The sequence below is a fragment of the Sus scrofa genome, chromosome 2, assembly GCF_054392235.1.
Source record: "Sus scrofa isolate SSC_HxYL_T2T_F1_AM1 chromosome 2, Sscrofa_HxYL_maternal_Yorkshire_Landrace_v2.0, whole genome shotgun sequence".
NCBI classification, from domain to species: Eukaryota; Metazoa; Chordata; class Mammalia; order Artiodactyla; family Suidae; genus Sus; species Sus scrofa.
Window position 1 is genome coordinate 5,138,708 of NC_139384.1, and position 7,921 is coordinate 5,146,628.

Consider the following 7,921-nt stretch of genomic DNA (forward strand, 5'->3'; position numbering starts at 1 on the left):
TGAATGACTGTTGGAGCTCTCTGACTAGTTTCCTGCCTCCAGCCGGTTTCCTCTAGCCCACTGTCCACACAGCACAACGTGGCTGTCCTAAAATGTCAGTTGTGTCACACCTCTCCCTTGTTTAGACCCAGTGGTTCCCAATTACTACACTTGCTGTAAAATATAAACTTACCCAGAGTTCCCCAGTAGCTCGGTGGGTTAAGGTTTTGGTGGTGTCACTGCTGTGGCTCTGGTTATTTCTGTGGCATGGGTTCAGTCCCTGGCCTGGGAATTTCCACATGCTATAGGCACAGCCAAAAAAAAAAAAAAAAATGTGTGTGTGTGTGTAAATTTACCCCACCCATCTCTCCACCTGCCTCTGGCCTTCCTCTGCAGCTGTGTGGGCCTTATCAGTTCTTTGAACCAGCCACATCCTTTTCCACCTCGGGATCTCAGCACATGCTGTTCCCATCACTTGGAAGGCTCTTCTCCTTCTCACGCTGGCTCCTCCTCCTTCTAGGGCTCATGGTCCGTTGCTGATCTTCAGAGAGGCCTTCTCTGTCTCCTCCAATTATTTCCTGCGCATCTACTTTAATGCCTGTCTTCCCCACTGGTACCTCAGCCCCATGAGGGCAGGGACGGAGTCTGCTTTGTGTTGCTGTAACCCTGGACCTCCCACAGGGCCTGGTCCTCTGTAGGTGATCGGGAAGTATACATTCAATGAATAGGTTTGTGACCCAAGTGGAGCTGGGCTGCCTGTGGTTCTCTCTTAGCACGCTGCTTTGTGTGTGTCTGTCTGTCTCTTTTATTGGGCATGTGGAGGCTCCCAGGCTAGGGGTCTAATCGGAGCTACAGCTGCCTATGCCGCAGCCACAGCAACGCTAGATCCTAGACGCATCTGCAGCCTACACCATAGCTTGTGGCAACGCGGGATCCTTGACCCACTGAGGGAGGCCAGGGATGGAACCCACATCCTTATGGATACTAGTCAGGTTCTTAATCTGATGAGCCACAACAGGAACCTCTGTTTATTGTTTTGGCAGCGCCCGCAGCATGTGGAAGTTCCCAGGCCAGGGACCGAACCTGTGTCATAGCAGCAACAGCGCTGGATCCTTAACCCACTGTGCACAAGGGAACTCCCATTAGCACAGCACTGTGATGAAAGAAATTCAACTTCCTGCCTCTGCCCACAGCTCCCCTGGACAGTGCAGCCCCTCATATCCTGTCCAAGGGGAAAAACACAAAGAACCCAACATTCATTATTCTCTTCCTTACTTTCCTTCTCTCTGGATCTCACTCTCTCTCTCTCTCTTTTTTTTTTTTCACCCTGCTTTTTAGGGCTGCACCCACGGCATATGGAGATTCCCAGGCTAGGGGTCGAGTCAGAGCTGTAGCCGCTGGCCTACACCACAGCCACAGCAATGCAGGATCCGAGCCGTGTCTGTGATCTACACCACAGCTCATGGCAACGCCGGATCCTTTAACCCACTGAGCAAGGGCCAGGGATCGAACTGGTGTCCTCATGGATACCAGTTGGGTTCATTACCGCTGACCACGGCAGGAGTTCCAGCTTCAGGACTTTTGATGAGTCTTTCTTCAGCTGCATACTTGCGCACACGCACCTGCCCAAAGCTGGGACTCACTTGGCCCTTCTTTCTGAAGGGATCAGACGTGGGAAAGGAGCCGAGAGCTGGCAACCCGGAGTCCCAGGTTTCCACTGACTTGCTGTGTGACCTCATGTCCCTCCTCTCTCTGAGGCCGTAAGATGTGGTTGGTGGCACAAGATGCTCCCTGAGGTTCCTTCCGACCTTCATGTGCTGTGATCGCGGGCGGGGGAGGGGGTGCCCTCCCACTTCCCTGGGCCCCCCACCCAGCCATAGCTCTGGAGAGAAGCTGGGATTGGCAGCCTCCTCCACCCCTGCCCTGGCTGTGAGGCCGGAAGGGAGCTCTCCAGTCAGAGGCCAATCAGCCTCTCCAGGCCTGCCGTTGTCATAGCCAAGGGTGCCCTTCAGATCCAGAAGGGAGGTCGCACAGTGGGGGACAAGGACCTTGGGACTCCAGCCTTGCTCACGGATAGACTTGAGCAAGTCAGGGCCCTTCTCCGGGCCTGTTTCCTCCTTGATAAAATGAGGGGGTTGGATGAGATGCTTTAAGCTCCTTTCAAACCCCACATTCTTACACCTCCCGCACTCCGTGGTGGAGGTGGCCTCCTACAAGTTCAAAAGTGGTAAATACGTGGAATTGTGGGGGTGGGGGGGGCAGATACGGAATGGAGGAAAGTGGTTACCGTTTCCAACTTTTAAACTAATTATCTGTGGGAGTTCCCGCTGTGGCTCAGTGGGTTAAGAACCCGATGTAGTCTCCCCGAGGATTCGGATTTGATCCCTGGCCTTGCTCAGTGGGTTAAGGATCCGGCATTACTGCAAACTGCGGCGTCAGTGGCAGATGCGGCGCTGATCCAGCATTGCTGTGGCTGTGGTGTGGGCCGGCAGCGGTAGCTCCGATTCAACCCCTCGCCTGGGAGCCTCCATATGCCGCAGGTGAGGCTGTAAAAAGAAAAAATAGTAATAATGATTATAATTATCTGTCTGGAAATTTCTTCCCTTCAGCCATCACTTCCCATCCAACTGGTTAGATTTGAAATTGCAGACTCCTCAGAGCTCAGTAGTTCATTCATTCCACACACATTAGACACCCTTTTCTAAGTGTGGGAAAGAGCCCTCGCAGGCTTCTGCTAGAGAGAGACAGACCAGAGGGCATGCGTGTGCCGAGGCTCCGCTGGAGTCGGCTGGACTGTGCACACACAGAAGATGGGACTTGCCTGGTGGCTCTGGAGCAAAGACACTCTGAGTCACTGGGGGCGCTGAGCTGATGGAGTGTGACTTGCCCACCTGTAATGTGTGTGGCACACAGATGCCTCCAGCCTCCGAGGCAAGCCCTGGGCTTCTTGTTCCTGTACATTTCTCCACAGCAACCAGGACCAGCCTGGCACATCGGAGTGGTTTATTAAACACTTGTCGGAGGACAGAAGGGTTTGGGACTCAGGGTATGAGACTTGAAGCCAGGTTGTCTGCTGAGGTGGACAGTAGGGTTCAGGGCACCAGCCTGCCTAGGTCCGAGTCGTGGCTCTATGTCTTTCAGGTTCTGTGCAAATGGATGCATCGCTTGTGTTCTCTGGGCCTCAGTTTCCTCATCTGTAAATTGGGGCGAGAAGTAATAGTCCCTAATTCAAAGGGTTCTTGTGAGGATCAACCTATTGGTGACAAAGCCCTTAGTACACAGCGTCGGCGATGCTGTTACTGTGATCGCTGGGTCCTAGCGCCTCGCCTCAGAGGCGTCTCTCGAGGTGTTCTAGGGTCAGGACCCTGGACAAAATAAATTATCATTGCCAGGCAAATCTACACTGGGACCCGGGGCGGTAAGTCCCCCACAGAAACATTACAGAAAAAAGGGTCTGGAGGGGAGTTCCCATCACGGCTCAGAGGGTTAAGAACCCAACTAGCATCCATGGGGACGTGGGTTCGATCCCTGGCCTGCATCAGTCGGTCAAGGATCCGGCATTGCCGTGAGCTGCCGTGTAGGTCACAGACGCCGCTAGGATCTGGTGTGGCTGTGGCTGTGGCGGGGGCCAGGAAGAACTGGAGGCCAGGAGAATTACGGCGGGGGTGGGAGAATGAGGGTGGGGGGGTCCCTGCGTGCGGCCCCTGGATGCTGGACCCTCCGTGGGTCACCCTGCCAGGCCCCAGGCACAGACGAGAGACCAGGTCCCTTGGTCTGCAGGGCCTGAGGTGGAGGGGGGATGGGATGGAATGTTTTAAACCCACAGATGGGAAGTGGGAAGCTCAGGCTTGTTCGCCGCCACCTGGCATGCTGGAGTTACAGGGCCCCCTTGGAGCACAGGCGAGGTAAGTTTAGGACAAATCAAAGACAGCCTGCTTCCCCAGCAGGGGACGGCTCCGATGGAACTCATTACCCCGAGATGTGGTCTCGGCTGGAAGTATAAATAGCTTCACAAAAGGTTTAGATAAATCTGTGGATGACAGCTCCATTCATGAGTTAGAGGGGAAGGAGGCTGTTTGGGGCCTGCTGGCCTGCGGGGAGGGCCTCCGGGAGGCGACCTGGCTTCCCTCAGTGCCCCCTCGGGGCCCCCGTTGGAGGCTGGTTTTGGCCTTGGGGACCCAGAAGGCAGTGTTGGCGTCTCTGCAGCCTGGAGCCCAGCCTGAGTCCCCAGGCCCTTGCCTCAGTGTCCTGGGATGCTCGCCATCCACTGTCCCCAGACCCGAGACACGGGGCACCAAGCACCCGCTCTGGGGTTGCATCCTGGCCCGGCTGTCCCCTAAGGGACCAGCAGAGGGAGACAGACACCATGTCCAGTCCCAGCTTCCAGCCCAGAGACCAGGCTCTTCTGCCCTGGGGAGGGCAAGCAAGTGCCCGTGGGCCCCCGCTCAGTGCCCTGCGCTGTGCTAGGCACCTAGGGAGAGAGGGGGGTCCTCCCTGCCCCGACCCGGGCAGCTTATTACACTGTAAGGGGGGGCATCCAGAGAACTGGAGGCAGGGTGGCTCTTGAGCCGTGTTGCCCTCTGTCTCCGCAGACCCCGGGCCCTGGGCAGGCAGGGATCTGGTCTCTGTTGGCCCTGGCTGTTCTGAAGGCCACATACACGAGGTGCTTCAGAAAGCCTGGGGGTGACTGGCCCCTAGAGGCCCGAGCCAGCCCCTCCTGGCCCAGAGCCAGGCCAGGTGTGCATCCCCCGTGGGCTGCTCATCGCCCCGGTGCCCGCTCTGCTGACCTCCCCCTTCTGGGCACCACAGCCCTGGTCACACTTCTCCAGGCTCTTGAGTCCCGCTTTCGTTGAACAAATTTTGCAGCAGTCAGTGGCTGGACCTGCCCCAAGGTCAGGGTGCTCTGCCAAGAATCACGAGGTGGGCCGCCGAAAGGTGCCCGCAGGAGCCGGCGAGGGGTGAGGTCCTCACAGACCCAAGCCACCGCTGATTTGCTGGTGCCCTGGCACCCGGCACAGCCTTTCGCTTCAGAGCTGACTGTGCTCTGGGTCCATCCTTCCCATCCAGCCCTCCTCCTCCGGGGGGAGGCTGTCCAGGATGCCAGGGCAAAGGCTCATGGTCATTTGTCGCTGGAGGAAAGCTGAGCAGCGGCCTAACTCATGAACTCTCTAGGGTTCGAAGTCTGAGCCCAGTGTCGAGGGTCAGAGAGGAGATGAAGGAGGCAGAACAGAAAGAACAGGGCAGGTGCAGATGTGTAGACGGGGGGCCCTTGCAAGAGTGGGGGGCATGGTTAGCAGAGACTAACCATGGGGGATAGAGCATGAACAGCAGATAGCAATAATATTTAGGAGTTCCCGTTGTGGCTCAGTGGGTTAAGAACCTGACGAGTAGCCATGAGGATGCAGATTAGTTCCCTGGCCTCGCTCAGTGGGTTGGGGATCCTGCGTTGCTGTGAGCTGTGGTGTGGGTTGCAGACGTGGCTCGGATCCCGTGTTGCTGTAATTGTGTCATAGGCAGCTGCAGCTCCGATTCGACCCCTAGCCTGGGAACTTCCATGTGCTGCACCAAAAAAAAAAAAAAAATAATTAACGTTATCATGTGTTAAGTGCCAGAGGTTTGACTTGTGTGTGTGTGCGCGTGTGCGTGTGTGCACGTGTTTACAGCCACACCCGTGGCACATGTTGGTTCCCAGGTTAGGGGTCTAATCAGAGCTGCAGCTACTGGCCTACACCACAGGCACAGCAATGCCAGATCCAAGCCGGGTCTGTGACCTACACCACAGCTCACGGCAACACCGGATCCTTCACCCACTGAGCAAGGCCAGGGATCGAACCCGCAACCTCGTGGTTCCTAGGCGGATTCGTTTCCGCTGCGCCACGACGGGAACTCCAAGATTTGGCTTGTATTGATCACCCCTTATCCCAAGGAAGGTGCCATGATCGCCATCCCTGTTTTATTCAAGAGAAAACTGAGGTGTGTCTGGAGGGTCAGCTGACGGGCCCAAGGTCTCACAGCCAGGGGAGGCCGAGCAGCAGCCTTACGAAGGTTGTCACTCTCCCAGCAGGGCTGGCATGGCCCCATGGAGATGCCCTCTGTCCTCTGACCCCCGGGGCCCCTGTGGAGCCCAGACAGTCCGGAGAAAGCCTGCGAGGGCTGCAGGAGGAAGGCCGGTGGGGAGGGAGGGGAGGGCGGGAGGGGCCGGCAGTGACTCAGCGGGGCAGGATAAGGATCTTCCAGCCCAGGGAGAGGTAACCCCACTCCTCTGCCAGGGGAGACGGAGTCACAGGGCCTGCGGCATGGGTTGGCCAGGGCAGTGGAACATCCTAGAGAATGGCGGGGAAGGCTCCCGCGGGCTAGGGAGGAGTGGAGCCCCTGGGGTTCCCTTCTGCCCCTGCCCTCCTCTCACGTCCATCAGCCCTGCAGACGCGGAGGGGGCCCAGGTGGGGCAGGGGACAGGCAGGCGGAGGGACCTGGCTGCACGGGCTGCTGGGAGGCAGGGGCAGAGGGCGCGGCGGTGTTCTCTGGGCCCAGGTGTGCCTGGGGGGTGCGGGGCAGGGCAGGGCCCAGGTAGGAGGAGGCCTTTGGCCCTGGGGTTTCCGCTGACATCACGGCCAGCTCAGGGTGAGGCAGGGCCCTCTGGGCTCCTGCCCCAGAGGAGAGGAAACGTGCACACCCCACGGCGCCGCCTTCCACCGCCCCCTCCTGCCCTCCGTGGCCCCTGCGCCGCACAGTCACACGGAGTGCAGCGTGGAGGGCAGTGCTCTCAGGGATGCTGATCCCAGGAGGCCCCACTTTGCAGCCATGTAGCTGGCCCTCAGGAGGCACAGGGAAGCCCCTGTCCTGCTTCCGAGGGCAGGTGGCCGTCCGACACCCAGCTCAGGGCTCACTCCGTGATGCCCACTCCGTGATGCCCACTCCGATCTGCTCAGCGGATCTGCAGCTCCAGCCCAGGGGACTGGAGCATTCCCAGAAGGGCCCTCGGGGTGCCCGGCCCCAGCATCACAGTTTGCTTTGTGTCAGGAGCTGGTGGAGGGTCGTGGGCAAGAGAGCCCAGGTCTCCTGCCTCAGGCACAGGGGGAATCTCTGGCCCCAGGAGCACACAGGTGTCCTGAAGAGACCAGGTGTGCCCCCCGTGAGGTGCCCCCTGGCCAGGGGTGCTCAGCAAGTGCTGCAGCCTCTCAGCGTCCAGCCTCTGCTGTTTCCCAGAGTCCCCGCCTCAGTGGTCCTGTTTGCACCTGCACCGTGGGGCTGCTAAGAGGGCGGTGCTGAAGGCAGCTGGGTCCTTGGTTCCAGTCCCGGCTCTCCTTCTGGCTGTGACCTTAGACAAGTGACTTCGCCTTACCGAGCCAGTTTCCTCGCATGTCAAATGGGGAAACAACAGTTCTTGTTTTCCAAGGTTATTGTAAGAATGGGGTGAAATCATTCATGCTGAGCCCAGGACCTGATTCGTGGCAAGAGCTCGATAGGTTTATAGGCTTGACTTAAGCCCAAAAAGCCCAAGGGAGTAGCGTGTCACCCAGAAGCGCCAGGCGTTAGCAGGCTGGCAGTCCCCAGAGCGGGCCACTGCCTCTCCTCTCTGCACACAGGCCAGCCTCCACCCCAAGGCCTCTCGGGGCTCCTCTCTGTGTCCCTGGCACATAGCCTAGAGTAGGTACTCAAGGGTTGTTTGGTGAGTGAATGAATGAATGTTCTTACCTCTGTGGCCTTTTCTAATGCCACATACCTGCTCACCCCTCAGGAGGGGACTGGACCAGAGGCTTCCCTGGACACCCCAGGGGCCACGGCCCCTTCAATGCCAATTCTGTGGCCGTGTGGGACATGGTATCTTTGGGGCATAGAGAGAGCCTTCTCTGGGGATGCTGGTTACCGTAGGAGGAGGGCAGGGAGGAGGGAAGGGTGGGCTCAGAGCCACTTCCTGAGCCAACACTGTCTCACCCCCACC